This window comes from Anopheles merus, chromosome 3L, assembly GCF_017562075.2.
Source record: "Anopheles merus strain MAF chromosome 3L, AmerM5.1, whole genome shotgun sequence".
Classification (NCBI taxonomy): domain Eukaryota; kingdom Metazoa; phylum Arthropoda; class Insecta; order Diptera; family Culicidae; genus Anopheles; species Anopheles merus.
In genome coordinates, this window is record NC_054085.1 from 5,171,523 (window position 1) to 5,190,397 (window position 18,875).

Below are 18,875 nucleotides of genomic sequence, written 5' to 3' on the forward strand. Positions count from 1 at the left end.
ATGGGCACCTAAATTACATTCAATCAAATATATACCTCTTTCGCCAATAGAAATGTATTTCTAACGCTTCTATCAATTCCTCGATAGTATAGTGGTCAGTATCCCCGCCTGTCACGCGGGAGACCGGGGTTCGATTCCCCGTCGGGGAGGGAAAATGCTCCTTTTTGTTTATGGGGAAATAACAGCACTATTGTAGTAACTTATAAAAGAGGTCAGATCGTATTGAGAGGAAAATATGAGAGATTGGCTTCCAAATGATTGAGTTTTAAAAGCTAGGTAGATTAATCTATCTTAGCAATAAATAGTAGTAGTAGTATTCCTTAGTAATAGTAATAGTAGTAGTCCGTTGTATTATTGAATCCGGCGAATGAATGTGTAAAAAACAATATAAGTTGAACCCTTGAAAATAATCAAGACATCATCTCATTGCCTGAAATGTAATTAAATTATGTTGTAGCGTATTTTATACGTAACTGCTGTATAACTTCAATCGAACTCATTGCTTCCAATTCTTATGAACATAATAATCTTAAATATTAAGTAATTTGTTTTAAGACATGTAAACTATTGTTTAAAATGGGTTTTGTATTTTTTAACGTGGTAGAGCTATGTTTAAATGCTACAAATATTCTAATTAACACAAATCATACCACAATTGACCTATTTTTTTCTTCCGTAGAGTTGATTAAAATTTACCGGACAGTTTTTTGAACATAATTGAACATAAGCACTACAATTTTGATAGCCAAAGAAAATCACGGACATAAATGGAACAATTTCATAAACTTCTCAGGAAGAAATCGTGTCAACATAATTGTATCAGCAAAGATTTCTTATTTTAAAGCTTAGAAATTTAAAAGAGTTGATGAATACAATAGTCTCCAATTGTTACTTGGTCTGATTGAAATAATAGAATATATACACTTATTAACATTCTGCTCTGCCGAAATTTAGTTTTAGTTATTGTGTATAACTTCCTCGATAGTATAGTGATTAGTATCCCCGCCTGTCACGCGGGAGACCGGGGTTCGATTCCCCGTCGGGGAGAATGGTTTCTTTTTAGAATTCACAGTGTTTTCCCGAAAATATTAAACTATATTTTTGGTTTCAATTGTTTGCTTTGTTTGATGAATCAAGAATTAGTAGTATATGGCAGTAGAATGTTACATATAACTTGCGGTAGTTTTGTTTAGTATACAGGTAGCCGCCAGGGTACGTGCTACCTCACATTTGCGTACTTTGAGATACGCGGTTTTCCTAATTTGAGAGTTCGTTGAGCAAATTTTATAGATTTGACACAGGAATTGTTATACGCAAAATAAATTCCTTTTCCTATAAAATTGCGAAATATATAAAAAAAACATTAAAATATCAATTCATTAATCTTTGGCCAAAGTTATATCATATAATTAAATTAGTTGCTAAAAACTACCGCCTCAGCCAAACTTTCACGATAATTAGTAAAAAAATGGCTGGAAATCATGCAATTCAACTTACACGTATCTCGGTGACAACATGTTTATTAGTAAGCCTTATCGAACTCCATGCAGGTTTATTAAAACAGTCAAAATAATTAAATCCTTAAATAACAATGGAATTGTACGACATAATAACATTATAATTAAGATCTCTTAATTATGCAAGGTTACTTTATAAGTAAACGTTATTAAAGATACTTATTACGTTGTTTATGTTCTAACATTATTGTTATATTTTTTTGTTTTCTTGTCCTTTTTATTTTATTGATTAAAAAATTCTTTTTCATGGACATAATTTTTCACAATTCCGTTATTTTCTTTTATCCCTTATTTATTTCCTCTTGGACTTGTACTACAGTTGGTGTTGGTTTTATCTCTGACCTTACTTAGAAAAAATCAATAGCAAAGTTTTGTCTATATTTGTTTTTGAACACCTTTTTTAATGCATTTCTTAGTTTCTATGAATAGAGTAAATAGTAAACCAGCCACGGTCATAGCCACGTAAGTTGTAAGATTCTTGCATGTTAATGGATATGGCCCTGCAATTATTTTGAGGTTACTATATAGTTACTAAAAAAATATTTACTGCCAAATAAATTGCTTAGGCTCGCTGTAAAAAAAAATTTTCGTAATCAACTTCCTCGATAGTATAGTGGTCAGTATCCCCGCCTGTCACGCGGGAGACCGGGGTTCGATTCCCCGTCGGGGAGAGAATAAGATGTTTTTTTAATGTAGGAATTATTGCGGTCTTTCGGATGAGAAAAGCAAGACTTGCTTTCTTTGCTTATTATTCAAGATATAGTGATTATTCTTACAGAAGTATATATTCTATATATTACAAATTGGTGATAGTTTATTTCTTCTCTAAACAATATCGTTATTTATATCACTCTTTAAAAATTTGATCAAGTTTGATAAATGATTTATGCGTTGAATAAAAATATGAAGATATTTTTATTTCCTATAATACTGTGGATCTGTGGATAGTGCAAATCTAAAAGCAACGAGCAACAAAGATTGAGCGTTAGATAAATTTATTCATTTTCATATGTTTCGAATATCAGAAGCGAGCAAGATTATTATATCCAGCATTTTCATTTATTTAGAGTGTAAATAACATAATTTAGTACTAGCATTATCAAACTTACAATTCTAACTAAATATTAAGTGTCTAATTGACAAAATAATTCCCTGTTTGTTTCTACTATCTATCAATAACAAAATAAAATCATTAAAAAGAATATCAAATAACGATGTATATGCTAAGCTGGAAATGTTTTTCTGAATGTCGCGAAATTCTACTAACAATTAGATTCAAAATGAAGTTCCTCCGTTGTCCGTATTAATGGCGTATCTAGGGAACAACCTGTATTATATAGTTTCTAAAGCAATCGAAAAACAAAATAAGGGATATGCGACAAATGTTGTTGATATTACTGTTAATAATATCTACGGAATATCTAAGTAAATCAAATCAAGCTGTCATTTTCATTTCTTTTCAAAATGCTTGGTAACCGTAAGATAATAACAGATCATAACAGAGATTTCAGCTAAGTGGATATTGATTATTGAAATCCAGGGTTCCGCAAATATTTTTTTAGGGTGACTAACGTCATAGTTGTATAGTAAAAATTATTTACTACCAAACATCGTACTTCGATCTGTTCTAAATGCATCTTCGAAATTCAAGATCCTCGATAGTATAGTGGTCAGTATCCCCGCCTGTCACGCGGGAGACCGGGGTTCGATTCCCCGTCGGGGAGGAGTTTTTATTATTTATCCAATATTTTAATTAACTATATTCAAACTCATTTATTAGAATGTGTATGCTAAGTTTATGTAGCAAGTAAAATAAATAAACATATCAATAAAACAATCAAAGAATGAATTTAAAGGAGTGTATATACATAGGCTTAAAATAACAATGTAGGAATTACAATTAAAATAGACGATATCATAAATATTGTCAATTACATTGCACAATAAAGTAAGAGACCGAAAAATGTTTTGTAGCTGGTTTATAACAATAACATGAATTGGCCATTTGAGATTGGTTCCGATCGATTTATTTCTATTCAATGAAAAAATACCTTAACACTTTGCTATGATGATCATTTTTCACACATAAATGAAAGAAGAAAGTTTTATAAAATCTTTAAAAATCGAAGAACAAAATAATTTATTTCTGTAAATCAATTTACTTTCGTAATTAAACTAATTACAAGCATGCATATGCAAACAAAAATATATTTGTTACTTATTCAAATTCACTAATTCAACGCAAATTCCTATGCATTAGGCCATGAAGTAATGATCATAATTCTTTGAACGAATTGTAAAAAAAACACTTTTTTCTCAATAAATTCAATGCTAATTACAGAGAAGCAGGACCTGCAAGTTTTATCAATTTGTATATGACATTTTCTAATGGTTAATAGGTGTGAGAGTTAAAAGAAATAGAAACAGTATAAAAATGAGGCAGCTTCTATCGTGTACATGTTTTATTTATAAGCTTACTATATACTATGTCCTTCTAAAAAACCGTGCTTGAAATTATATTTAGGATACTGCGCACGCGGGATTAAATTAGATTAACAATAATCAGCGTCCTCGATAGTATAGTGGTCAGTATCCCCGCCTGTCACGCGGGAGACCGGGGTTCGATTCCCCGTCGGGGAGGAAGAACGTTTTTTGCTGCCTAACAATTTCAAACCAGTTTTTAAAACCACGAGAAAGCGTGTTACACGATAGGCTAACTCAATTATATTACCGCTTACGGTAGAGGGCATTGAGGGTATTTCCGACTGTACCTTTGCCAAAAATATTATAACTACCACTCACGAGATTTACTACGAATACTAGCAGTGGCTGGTAGCTTAAGTGTGCTATAAAGGAAGAAAAATGGATCATCAACCTGCCTAATGACGTTGGTGTAACAGAGCAACATACAAGTTTATGCACCTACTTAGGCTACACACCACGAGTCACGTCGGTGCACATGAGCGGTAATAAAATTGTTCTTGTGCGAGATCATCAAGCTCGATTGAACCGATCGACTGATCAACCTGGTGCTTCGTGCAGAACGAGGTAGAGGAGAAGAGATCATGCGAGGGTTTATTCACTTCCAAGTGCTGGAGAATGAGAGAGTTGACTTTGTTGTAGGTCTTTTTTCATTGAATGTTTGTTTGTTTCTTTTCTTCTGCCAAAAGGAGAGTTTCCTAACTACGGTTAGTTGTTGCTACCGATGGCTGTGATTTCGATACAACCATAATACGATCTCGCTTGGTCGAGCTTCCTACAGCACGATTTGCGGGCAGATTCATAAATTTGTTTCCGTGCACGCATTATTGCGTAAATTGTCAGCTTTGCGTTTTTTGTGTGTAGCGAGCAAGAGTAGTCACCGTCGGAGGCCTTTACATTAGACCAAAATTCGCCACCATGGTTGATATTCCTTCCTACAACATCAGATGAGGAAGGGGGGAGGGTGATGCGATTTTGAACAAAAGTGGAGCTTAGAGATCCTCACGATCTCCAACCTATAAAGGGTGTCCCAGGCCAAGCTATTTGTATGTCCGTGTGCAGTAGTCAGCACCGTGCTCTCAAGGGGTCCAAAGCAATTGTGTGCCGGTTGCATGGATGCGAAACGGATCGACCAGGATACGATCTAGCCGGATTGTTTCAGCAAACCAGTGAGTGTGCTAAAATCCGGAAATGTAATTCCTGCCAATAGGCTAGCACTTAACCCACCATAAAATTGCTCCTAGCTGGTTGGACTGGACAAGCGAAGAAGCAAGCGCAGCTCAATAACGAAACAGAGAAACTCTCCCCAACTCGCTAACGAATGACCGTTGCCGAGATAATTGAAGAAATTCTACACATCGCCAATCAACATAGGCCATATCTTTCGACGATCTCCGACCCACTCGTTCGGTCTGCGAGACCAGATCCTCTTCATCGCTTTCCTCACTCTCTCCGGTAGCTGAGATTTTCAAATGGATCATCGCATCAGATCGCACTGTGGAGAACTATTTCCTGAGTCAGATATGCCACTCTGCAGCGCGCGTAACATGCTGCAGTACCCTACTGGTACCACTCTAACAGCGGAGCGCTAAGGCTTCTGCGTACTTCGTGAGATGGTTAAGATCTAGCGTACCCGGAACGCTTGTCCGGCCAGCGCGCAGGTGCGGCATTCGATTTGCACGCAAAAAATTGGCCCCCGCAAAACAAATGTCCGATATCAGTCGGCAACAATCGGTAGCGTATAAAATATTCGTGTCACCAGCATCATCAAGCCGAACCGCAGGGAGGCTTGACCAGTGATCGAGAGGGCAATCAAACTAGACGACGGGGAGAGTGTGGAGGAAAAAACAAAAACTTCCAGGCCTGCTTTTCTAGGCTTGCGTGGAACGCTAAGGGAGGTCCCGGTTGGTAACGGTTGGCTTGGATAAGCTTCGCATACGAGCAGTTGAAGTCGGTGAGCCTCCGGAGGTCGCCACCGATCGGGGGAGAAGTGAGAGTGTGCGAGTGACAGTTACGCTTCGTTTCCATCATTGTTCCTAGCCCCTGCTGGAAGCGCGCAAGTACGTCTGGAATTCCAGCCTCCCGTGCAGATTATTTGTCTTTCCGGTTGTGGCTGGAGGACTCGATTGAATGGCCCTTTTCCCGTACGAAGCAAAAGAGGCTGAGTGTAAATCTTCCTTTATTCCCTGTACACTCGCACGATCGGGAAAAGATTTGTTGTTGTGCCGTTTCTTCACTGGTATTGTTGTTGATGTTTCTGCTGGCCGAAGCGCAAAGCCCTTCTAATTCCGCCTTTGGCTGAAGGGCAAGATTTTCTGAAGATCGTGTCGGAGGGAATAAGGCAGGCCTTTTGGGTGAGGGAAGGCGTGAGGGAACTTTTCTCGATTCCAACCGGGGAGACCTTCTGTTTCACCTGCGATAGCAACCGGAGGGAGGCGATCTTTCACGACAAACGCTTTCCCCTTGTACGGTACTAAACAGCGGAGAACATAAGATCGAATCGGAGCCAAGGAGCCCTTGCGATCGTGAAGAGAAGTACATTTTCATTATTCAAATCGGTGGACAATAATATTATGTAAATTCGATTGAAATGTGTTTGGTTGGTTGAAATATCGTTCTTGCATACGATCGACACGATCATTTCAGGGGTTATGTGTTGGGGTGCGGAGGAGAAAATGATACGGAGAAAAATATGTATATTAAAAACATAATATCGTTGAATATAAATACTCAACATTGGATACTGTTTACGAAAAGTGTTTTAAAAGTTTATCATAGACATGTCGATGTTTAGTAACCAAGATGAAATGTATTCATTCGTTTGTTTCACTAAGCTATTCTTCTTAAGTTTTCATTCTTTTATTTGACATTCGTTTGCCTTATTTACTTTTGCATTATTTAAAATTTTTTCTGTACATGTTTTAACTTTGTAAGTATGTTTTACATCAAGATTTTCCTTTCTAGTTTCGAGCTCTTTCTTTTTGTTACATTTACATGTTTTGTTTTTAACGCTCTCCCTGTTTTGCTATGTTTTGTCGAAACAAATTGCGTGCTTTTAATTTGAACTAGTTATGATTCGGTCGTGCACACTTTCTCTCCCCATAATTCCCACGGATATCTCGTTCTAGGTGGCCAACGGTTCGCTTTTTTCCAAGTGACACTTGTAACATGACTTACAACAAACGAAACCACACGGAAAACAAACAATAAACAAAATCCAAACACCTAGTCCCGTGCCGCACGAATCCCGGCGGCCGTTCGTGCGCCGTTGGACGGATGGTATAAATTGTAACCCGTTAACCATTTTCCACACTTTTCCTGCACGTTCAGCAACCCACCCCGCACACTGTTTGCGGATCATCGCGTACGGGTGACGATGTTTTTTTTTGTTGTGTTCGCTTGTCGCGCTGTCGTCGTGACACGCGGCCTGATCTTGTGGTCAGATATTCTGCGACCGTTTGGGCGAGGGTGCCAGGAACATACCGTGCGGCACAGTTCGGGAAGATTCCTTCATAGTTTTTTTTCCTAACCGTTTGGTTTGTTTGTTTGTCCGTCTGTCGCGTCTATGTTCGACGAGTGTCCTCCCTGCCTTTCTATCCGTAGAGTAATGATGATGATGATGATGATACGGAAGGGAAAAACACGAACCATTTGCTCCTCCTCCTCTCACCTGTTTTACTCTTCTTCCACACCCCCTGATAGAAGGGTGGAGACGGTAAGGAAAGTTGTAGTGAAGTGAAAAAGGTTGACAATGGGTGCGACAGGTCACGATGGTTGACTTTGCCGTTGGGTTGCCCTGGCACCCGTTGGCACACTGTCTACAACCGAATGGGGATGTAGCATTTTATCACCTTTTATCTCTGAGGGCCAGGGGAACTCATGTGATTGTGGAGCTCCATCTCCGACTGTGGTCTTTTGCTCGTCTCCGTCATCACATTTGTAATGCATGCATTATTTTAATGTTGTTTTTTTCTGTTTGCATAGATGCTGGGGCCTGTGGTTGGGTTGGGTAGGATTTGCGAGGTCCGTAAGGAAAATGCTTTCCAACGAGCTAGAGGTCGTTATGTCGTGGATCAAATGTTGTAAGCCGAATCGTTAAGCGTACTTGCAACATGTACACATCACGTAGAGGGCATTTTTGTAGCAAAGCTCATGTAAGACGTGTAATGCATAGTTAAATTTACCAGATGTTTTAATTTGTATGGAATTTTGACCATAAAAATTCAAAACCGTTCTTATACGTTTCAGTTATTTTAATTTAGCCCTCAAAGAAAGCTTCCATCATAAAAAAGCAGCTAAAAAGTGCCTCCAATCGATCGTGGGCGAAAAGTTTCACCGGTCACATCTGGCAATTTGGGTCTGACCATTTGGGAGTGTCTAAGTCGCTGTCTCGAAAAGTGAACTCCAGTTCCGAAAGGGTGTAATTTTCCCTCCCACAAGTTGGTTGCGCGTACTTTTTCACGGGCAACAAGTGCTCGTCTAAAGCAAATCTCACTTTCGTGCCCTCTACACCTTGGCAGGGGGAAAATCAAAGAGTAAAAAAAATTAGGCCTGTCTTGGGCAACACGCACCTGGCTCGTGATCTCGATCGTGTGATTGATCATTTGGTTGCGTTTCGAAAGTATTGGATCGATTTACACCTGCCATACAGTAGGGATCCATCATTCATCTTCACAAAGGGGACAGGTTTAAAATTTGGATACATTTATCGCTTAACACTGCGATATGTTTAACGGGCCGGCTCTTGGGTAGGAAGGATAGTTGTTGAATTTTGTATCGTGTAACACAAATTAATTGATATGGTAAAGTAAAAAGATAACCCAATACGATTTGGTATTTTTTACTGTTTTGTTTAAAAGAGAGCCATAACACCAACATTTATTGCAATTATGTTAAATGTCTTAAAATATGGCATGCACAATGTTTTGCTTATTTATTTACGTTTTTTGTTAAATTTAAAATGAATGGATCATACAGTTTTAGTTTTCTATAATTCACATTGCATTGACAATTTCTTGAAGTAATTATATTTAAAAAATTTTTTATTAGTTTTTCATTTTCAACATCATTTAAGGTTTGTGTGATATCATTGTCAATTGTATTATGTAAAATTTTGAGCTACAATTATTTGATAATTTTCGGAAGTAACTGCTTCTTAAATTAAATAGAATTCCTTAAGGGTTGTATGATTCTGATTGCATCATTTTAAATAAAAACAACGTAAGGAAAGCTGTACATTACTCTACGTCAAAAAGCTATGTCTCACTATGTAAAGCTCATTGTGTAACGAAGGCTCAACATCAAAGATGAAACTTTGCAGAAAACTTCCGCAACAAATGCGAACCACCATCCGACCCTTCGCATGCGTGTTGAGAGGAGTGAAGCAAGACAGCGAGAAAAAAAGCCCCCCAAACCACCAAACCACCCATAAAACATCCTCCAAATTTGGCGGCGGTAATAAATTACACACCTGTTTCGTCTGACCCCATCGTGAGTGAGGAGGTCGTTTTCTTGGCCACTATAGTTGTTTTTTGCTCTTGCTGCTGCTGCTGCTGCTGCTGGATATACCTTCAAGCACAGGCAACCTCCCAGTAATCTTCTAAGGCTCTTCAATTGATTCCCAGCCAAAAGTGAGTGCCGGCGAGGTGGGACGGTTCGGCTTCACACGCGTAACGAAGGCTGTGGTTGGTTCGCACATTCGAAGCCTAATTGAAATCGGTCAATTTGCGGTCTAAGCGGGAGCTGCTAAGGGAGTTTGTTTAGGTCCGAATCACAACGCGTTGCCGAGCAACGCAAGGGGAGAGCACCAAAATGTGTGCAAATCTTCACCCTTACTAACGACTGGGTGGCAGGGAACTGAAATGGGGATGGATTATCTCGCGTTTCTTCAGTCCATCCCATGTGAGGAGACACAAAGGTAGCGAACTGGCCAAAGGCAACCGACAGACAAAAACCTACATACACACACACACACACACACACACACACACACACACACACACACACACACACACACACACACACACACACACACACACACACACACACACACACACACACACACACACACACACACACACACACACACACACACACACACACACACACACACACACACACACACACACACACACACACACACACACACACACACACACACACACACACGCGCGCGCGCAAAAAAGCACACACATTGAACGACGTTTTGACACTTGCGTATTTGGATGCGCGTGTGGTGCAAGAAGACATGCACTAGCCGCAGACAAAATTACAGACGGCAGGCGGGCGGCGGCGACGGCGGAGGCGGAATGGTGCCAGGAAAACAGATTTTTCCCCCCTTCAACGTGTTCCTCTCGTGTGCGGCTCGCAGGGGTCTGTAATTTTATGCTAAGCCCTCTATCTCGTACCTCTCGGTGCGCCGCCCGAAAAAGGTGGGACCATGTAAAATGATTGCTTGTTTTTGGAATTACGGACTGGAGCACCGCCGGGCGGGTACGTCGGCTTGTACTAAGAAGTAGTTGCGCATGCCGTTTGCGGACGTGCGCAGCCACGAAGGTCGCGAACGTGCGCACGTACCGTGGGTTGTGGGGCGGTGTAGCGGGAGGAATAATTCATGAAGTCAGCAAATTTGGAAAAGATCGATCGTATGCCGGCATGTGTGTGTGTGTGTGTGTGTGTGTGTGTGTGTGTGTGTGTGTGTGTGTGTGTGTGTGTGTGTGTGTGTGTGTGTGTGTGTGTGTGTGTGTGTGTGTGTGTGTGTATGTGTTGTTGTTGTATTCGTCGAAAGCTAAGCGGGCTTATTTTGATAGGATAAATGATAAGCTTTCAAAAGTGTTACGATAATCATATTCATTGTCGGTAGTGCTAAAAATACTGCAGTCGTCGGATTATCGTTTGCAGTAAAATAAGAAAATAAAAATGAAAGCACAGCTTAAGACATGGGCATATTTAACACACGGTGGGTGAAGTAAAAAAAAATCAATTTGTTTTAAATATGCTGTTGCTGGTGTACCTTCACTCTTGGTGTTTCGTACGGCACAAGCAAACGGCACCGAAAAGGACGTCTTTTTTATCGAAGCATCACTCTGCCGGACAGGTGTCCGTTGGTTCATTCGACTCGTCTGCTGATCGTAGCCTGGTTGACGAGACGAACAAGCATTGAGCCTGTGTGTAACATGAAACATCATCATTTTGCACAGCGGAATGCAGGCCAGGGCATATTAGTGCGCACCGGTGTGGATTTTCAATGGGATGAAAGGCTGTCCAAAAAGATCGGATTTGATCTGGCGCCCCAGTATCGGATAGTTGTTAAGGTGGGTAAAACAATAAAAATGAAAGCAACAACAGTAATACGCAACGCATCAGATTAACGTTCACCAGACCTACCGGCCTACAGGGACTGTAATTATTCGTCCGGTTGTGTGTGTGTGTTCATGACAAACAATCCATCCAGGATTCTTCAAAGTTTCATTTGAAAGTCGTTTTTCAATGTTTTGATTTCTTATTATTGTAAAAGAAATCGATACATACATCATAATATTTGTATCATATTATATCGAGCGGTTTGATCCTCATAAATTGTTAGATTTTTGGACCTTGGTTATACAAATGTCTTGTTGTGGGACAATCGAATTTTATTCTTTAATTTTAAAACAATTGTAATGCTCTCGATTACTATCTGGTAATATCTAAATATATATAGCTAAATTATAGCTGGATTAACCAATAAATGCTTTTACCAGTACGTTACACAATTCTGACGTTTGTGTGTTGACTAAAGCCCATTCAATTTTATTTTACAACCGCTCACCCTATTAATGCTGATTCGCCCTCCCCTTAGCACAAGTGCGTAAATCGTTTATCGCGAAAAAAGAAACACGAGCCTTAATATGCATCGCTCTTTTTCGTCTAGTGCCAGTAGTTTTTTTACACTAATTACCTGACGGTCGTTGCGGATTTTAAATATTCTTAATTACTAGCGTTTGCACCATCGCTCGAGAGAAGAGAGGAAGAGGGGAAGAAAGGTAAAGAGAGAAAAAAATGTCCACTGGGTAGTGTCGGTGGCGCGTGATGGAAGATTGTCCATGAAGTAGCCTAATTAATGGCTCACGATCGGTGCGTTTGCAAAACATGAAAGCACACTTTAAAGGACGGTTTTAGTGGTTTTTGTCGCTTGTTCCGGCAATCGGTAAAAGCAATTCATAGTATAACCGAAAAGTGAGTTTGTAGAATTCTATACAAAAACATAAATTACAGTCAAGATCGGTTCAAAGCCATCCAAAGCGGTAGGTTGGAAGCTTACGATCACTGATAAAAACAATTAGCAGCGCACAGATATGGTGACACTCGCAAGGGCTCAAGCTCACGGTTGGAAATTCGACCAGAAGTATCTTTAAAAAAAAGCAAAACATCGCAATGGTTCAATTACTGCGTGTATGTGTGTGTATGTGCGCGCGCGCGTCCCACAAGTGTTGACATAATTGAGCCTTTTGCTGGCGGCTTATCTGTACCTACAAATTATGCCAATTCACAGCATTCAAAGATCAAGAAACGTTCCGCAGGGCATGAGAGGTTGAATATCTGCCGATTCGAATGTGCGCATTCGAAAAAGAAAAGTGCCAAGAAGCAAACGGAAAGAAAAGCATGTACCAAATGCAAAACTGAGTATCCCCGGTGTATGGAGAAGGTGTGCGGCCAGCGGACGTCCATGGGACACACAGGTGAAACTGTGGAGGTTCTTCCAAGCTGTGAAAGATTTATTACCACACATTTGTTATTGCTGAAAACGATATCCATTTTCATACTCCTTTCCCCCCTGTCCCGTTCGGAAAAGGTAAACCCGCGAGCCTTAGGTACGATTCGCTTAAGCGCGTACGCTCATGTGCAAACGTGAGTCAGTCCAAGAGACGCGGGATCGCTGCATCGCACGCAACCAAAAGGGGAAACCGCACGTGATGATAAACCCGTTGATTCTAAACAATCTGGCATCAACGAGTGAGACTTTGTCATTGCCCTTCCACTCACTCGCTGAACGCATGGCTTACCTCACCATCTGCAATCCACGCTGGGGATGGTTCAGGTGTTCCTTCGATAAGCGGTACCGAGCAGTGGACTTCACCGGCGCGCTACTTAGCAAACGGAAAACCCTCAGGAAAATCTTGGATTACAACCTGTGCGGGGCACGGGTGTGCTGCCTGTGCCACAAAAGCGCACGAAATGCGACGATCGATGTAGTGTGTGCGTGTGTGAGTGTGTATGTGCTGCGAACATGAGCAATGCCACTCTCATTAGTCAGCGTAATGAATTAATTAAAATGTAAAATGATATGTTCGTTTTATGCACAGGTTTATTTTTTTTTTGTGCCAAAAAGGGCAGTTAAAGCATGATGCAGTATGATGATCGAGCCGCGTGGAAATGTACATGGTAAGCGTGTACGCACTTGGCGGCATTCTGCATGTGTTGAGCAGGCACCACCGAGAACAGGTTTTAGATTACAACCTCAAATAGACTAATAAATGGAACAAAAATCCATTTAGCTAGTACCGATTGAGCGGACCGACCAGCAGCAGGCGCCCTGCTTCTTTAGGCCGAAAAGCATCAAACGATCAACGTTGCTGTAGGATGTGTAAATTTTCAGCTCAGCTGCTTTATGTGAACGTTTCCGACATCGTTCGATCGGTTCCGGACTTGCAGGGAAGAGAGTGCAGGGTTTTGAATGAGTTAATCTGCGGTTATGGTTTGTTTGAAGTGGATCTTTTCCCGCAATGTTGCTAATAAATTGAGAGATTGCAGTACATGGTGCTTGTGGCTAGCCGGGGGCATTAGGTTGCTTGCTACTGGGGTGATTTTGCTCAAAAGTGGATAAGAAATTAGAAATTGATTTGTAGTAATTGTTTCTTAACTGCCCTTGTTACCAGCGAAATGATGGAGCGCATTCGATGAACTTTTGTAACGCTATGTTCCCCGATTTGACAGGTCGTATGTAATGAAATCCACAAAAAACCAGACACACACGAAACCGCGACACGATCTCCCATAACAGGTACCATATGTTTATTGTTTCGTTTGCGTAATATGGTTATTAATCGAGACCGCGCCAGTACACTTCATGAACGGCAAACGCTCACACCAAACCCGATGCCATAGATTCGTTTGCAGTGTTGGATGACTGCTCGCTCTCTTTTGACCTCTTTCTGTGCGATGAGGACTCACCACTGTCACTGTCACTGTAGTGCCAAACCACGTACAAAGGTAAAGTATGCGCTCACTATTGTCTCATCGGCGATGCCCGTCGGTGGTCTCGGAGTAAGCCAGGACTGTAATGCATACAAAAAACGGGCTCCGGTCGTTCGTGAGCCTGGAATTGCAGGTCAAGTGAAGTTTGATCCACTTCTGGGCAGACAAGATCGATCAATTTCATGTTGCGCCAATAATGCCACCCTTGTGACCGAAAAAAAACCACTGTGTGTTTCGCTCCTGCTTGTAGAGTCATCCATATTTGGGATTCGCACATGTTTGAGTGTTTCGGTAGCCACAGAAATGCTACGATTTGCCGATTGTTAGTTGTCGCGACTGAAGCAACTGATGGTGGTTAGCTACATTTCAATCATCCTGAGATACACGAGTTAACTTCTACATCTACCGGAGCAAACCGACAAGTGGAAGTTGTGCTTTGAACCATACTTTTGCCTTTAATCTTCCGCATCCTTCAATGTTGATGATCAGTTTGGACGATCTAGCGGCTAGATCGAATTCTCAAGACTGAGACACAGAGCCGGAAGCAGATCGATTGAAATTGATTACACCATTTGCTGCGGCGAAAAGTTTGATGTTATACAAAATACAATGCACTAAATCAATCGAATTTTCTAAGAAACCGGAATACATCAACCAATCGGCCTGTAAATCTCTTCAGCTTTAGCATGATGTCGGAAACGTTTCTTAGTACCTAAAACGAATGGAAACGAAGTATAAGCAGCAGCAACAGCAGCAACCGTAGTCAGCGTTGGATGGAAAATTCATGAGCAAACGACTCCTTCCATACGGCGGGGCCCTGCAATACATAATCCCGTGAATGTCTGCCCAGTTTTAGTAGCGTGGGAAACGCATTGATAAGCAGGGTGCTGCCGCTGTTGCGCCCGAGCATGAAACATTGGCAACCGGCTCGAGGCGAATGTGAAAATCAATGGCTCAATCGATCAATCTTAATCCCGATCCTGGGGGCGCAGGAACCTAGCCGCGTAGGGCAGCTCTGGGATTTGAGTAATTGAGTGAGGACCCTTTCGGATTGAAATGTATGTCAATAGAGGGCATGCACTTGACAGCAGGGTTTGCTTGCAATCGCGAGCGGATTCGTTTCGCGGGGGAATGCACGGGAGAAGAGAAAACATTGTCAGAAGGGTATCCTACATTCCCCCGAGAGGGTTTGTTAGATGCAGCTCCAGTTATCTAGGGGTACACGAGGCGATTGCAATTAAAACACGAACGAAATGATGTGAAATGTCACAAGGGGGTAGGACAGTAAGTGATTCGTTAATCTAATTTGTGGTTACGTGTGTTGTGTGTACTTTTTTCACTACATACAATTGGTATAGATATACTTATAGCTCAAATCATATCAAAGCTTACGTCATGAAGTTAATTAAAAAGTGTTATCCTTCATTTAGCGAACCACATATAACCTTAGAAACGTTCGTAAAATACGACAGCAAAAAGCGCGAATACTGTATGTGGAACTGCACCGAGCAGTAATTATTACGCGGTAATGAATATCGTATGATTAAAATTGACCAGCAACCGTCTTTTATTGGTTTGCCTCGAAATAATTGCCTGCTTGGACCGTGCGATCGCAACAAGCTACACGCGGAATGGCTAATTCCTTGACATGTTCCAGTTATAATCCTTACTTTACATGGCGCACGTTGATACCTGTTGCGGGGGTGCATGTAAACACACATACAAGCCGATTATTCTAACGATCGGAACAGAACTTTTGCGTTGATCGGTAAGGGTCTAACGCGGGCATGGAGCCACTCGCGCACGTTTTGTTGGAGATGAATTGTGTGCAGTTTAGTGTGGCGGGTCGCAGGCAATAAAATATCGTTCCGAAGTGTGGCTACATATTGCATATGTTCTTTATTTTTTCGCTTTCAAAATGGCGTTCAATTTGTGCCCAACGAGAACCTCGCTCGCAGCCCGAATCACACGACAGACAAGGCACGCACGAAATGGTACGGGGTTAGATGATGGTGCAGAATGCACCATAATTTGTCCATAAAATGCACATGTTAATGATGCATGTTTCTCACCTCACACACGGCACCGAGCGCTCGACTGCGACGAAAACCAATAAAATGTGAAACTTAAATTCCATCAATCGCAGAATCGAAACGATAGAGGGTCGATCTGAAGTTAGCCCCGGTTATTTTTTTTTTTCGATTTACACGTAAAGTCGTAAAATCGAAACGGAATTGCAGGCTAGAGTGCACGAACGTGCACTCGTCGTGGGGCTTTGCTTGCCCATTGGTGTCGATTTTATTCTTTTCCGTTACAAATGCGGCAATCCACTTTCCGCATCGATCGTGTGATGATCGGGTGGGAAAAAATAGAACTTGCTTTAACGCAAATGTTTATGGTGATCTTGGCGTGAAGCATTCTAGGTTGTCGATTGCTTTTGTGGCAATTTTATGAAGCTGTTGGTATTAATCGGAATGAAATGTCGGCAGATAGTGTGAGGAAAAGGGTTTTAATGTTTCTTTTAAGGGATGAAGTGTTCAATTAGTCGAATCGGAGTAATGGGTGCCAATCAATACTGTCGTGCATATAATACTATAGTGCAATAATTCAAATATGTTTAAGCGATTGTGTTTCGAAAAGGAGTGAAATAAGAGTTATTATTCGGAAATCAACCTGGCGCTAGAGAGGGCCATCCGTGACTCGAGGGTGGAGACTACGGGAACCATCTTCTATAAGTCAACCCAGATCCTGGCATACGCTGATGATATAGACATCATTGGTCTGCGGCTCTCCTATGTAGCAGAAGCCTACCAAGGGATCGAGCAGGCGGCAGAGAGCCTCGGATTGCAGATAAACGAGGCAAAGACCAAACTGATGGTGGCAACATCAGCGGGCCCACCAACAAATAATCAGAATCTACGTAGGCGTGACGTGCAGATAGGTGAACGCACTTTTGAAGTCGTCCCACAATTCACCTATCTTGGGTTAAAGGTCAGCAACGACAACAGCATGGAAGCTGAGTTGCGCGCAAGGATGCTGGCTGCCAACCGGTCATTCTACAGCCTGAAAAATCAGTTCACCTCAAAGAACCTGTCGCGACGGACGAAGCTGGGACTATATAGTACCTATATAGTACCAGTACTCACATACGCCTCTGAGACATGGACACTGTCCAAATCTGACGAAACCCTCTTAGCCGCGTTCGAGAGGAAGATGCTCAGAAGGATACTTGGCCCCGTATGTGTGGAAGGACAATGGAGGAGCCGCTATAATGACGAGCTATACGAGATGTACGGCGACCTCACTGTCGTACAGCGTATAAAGCTCGCCAGGCTCCGGTGGGCTGGCCATGTTATACGCATGGAAACGGACGACCCAGCCCGTAAAGTCTTTTTAGGCCGTCCACAAGGACAGAGGAGGCGTGGTAGGCCCAAATTGAGGTGGCAAGATGGCGTGGAGGCGTCCGCCATTAAGGCCGGGATAACGGACTGGCAGACGAAGGCGCGAGACCGTGAGCGGTTTCGGACACTCCTGAGGCAGGCCAAGACCGCAAAGCGGTTGTAGTGCCGGATAAGTAAGTAAGTAAGTATTTGGAAATAAATGTGTTATGCAAATAACAGGGCAGAGGCGAAAAATGTGTGTTATTGATATGATGTTGATAACAACTTTTTTATTAAAGAGAAATTCAAATAACTTATTAAAATAACAAATAACAAAGAAACCCTTTAAAATAGAATACGGAATTCAAAAGACTAAAACAACGCAATTATGTAAGAGCTTTGTTAGTACTATCTCGAAAACTCATAAATCCAATCCTATTCTATTATAGGTAATCACCTATTATGGAATGATAGCAAGCTTACAGAGTTTCTCTAGCCAACACTGTAAGCTTTATTTCTAATCTGTAAAATCGCAATTCGACACTGAAAAATGTTTGTCGAACGTACACATAGCATCCAATAATAGATCATTCGAGTTTCCCTTATTATTGTTGAAATGTATTTTACGGCAATGAATTATTTGATTATGGTGTTTAGCTGGCTAGAGAAGCCTGTAATGAAACACTTACGAAAAAAAAAAATTGTATCGATGTTTCTCTATTTCATAATTTAGTAAATGTCTTATATACAGTGTTTCTCTAGCCAGCTCAACACTGTAAGCCTCATTTCTAATCTGTAAAATTCCTATTCAACATTGTCAAATGAATGTCGATCGTATACCGAGCAACCAATGACAGATCATTTGAGATTCCATTGTTATTGTTGAAATGTATTTTACGGGATTGAATTCCGATTCGCTTCCGATATTGACCTGGCTGGATAAACCCTGTAATGTTATTAGTTATATAGTTTGTATAAAATTGTATATGAATTTTAATCCTAATTATGTTTTAAGAATTGATCTTAACATTTTTTTCTAGCTAAGCAGTATTGTAATTGTTTCAATAATACCTCTGAAAATGCCTGAATAACGAATCTCAAAAGAACATCAACATGAGGAAATGCAACTGTGTTTGAAGACACAAAAAAACGATTGTGGGTCAATATCACAAAGTTTATAATATGACCATAAGATATGTTACCAACGACTAGAAGACAAACGCACGAATTTCCTTTCCATTTTCATATCGTATCGCTTCCT

General features: G+C 41.0%; 1 protein-coding gene and 5 non-coding genes across 6 annotated transcripts in view; 5 read left to right on the forward strand and 1 right to left on the reverse strand.

The window, feature by feature from the left end:
- Positions 1-18,875, reverse strand: part of LOC121599567 (Krueppel-like factor luna) — a 136,006-nt gene that overhangs the window by 8,968 nt on the left and 108,163 nt on the right. The gene's annotated exons all lie outside the window — the stretch shown is intronic.
- Positions 78-149, forward strand: Trnad-guc. Its single transcript has one exon. It is a non-coding gene; the product is annotated as a tRNA-Asp (tRNA).
- Positions 976-1,047, forward strand: Trnad-guc. Its single transcript has one exon. It is a non-coding gene; the product is annotated as a tRNA-Asp (tRNA).
- Trnad-guc lies at positions 2,117-2,188 on the forward strand. Its single transcript has one exon. It is a non-coding gene; the product is annotated as a tRNA-Asp (tRNA).
- Trnad-guc lies at positions 3,170-3,241 on the forward strand. The gene has a single exon. It is a non-coding gene; the product is annotated as a tRNA-Asp (tRNA).
- Trnad-guc lies at positions 4,086-4,157 on the forward strand. The gene has a single exon. It is a non-coding gene; the product is annotated as a tRNA-Asp (tRNA).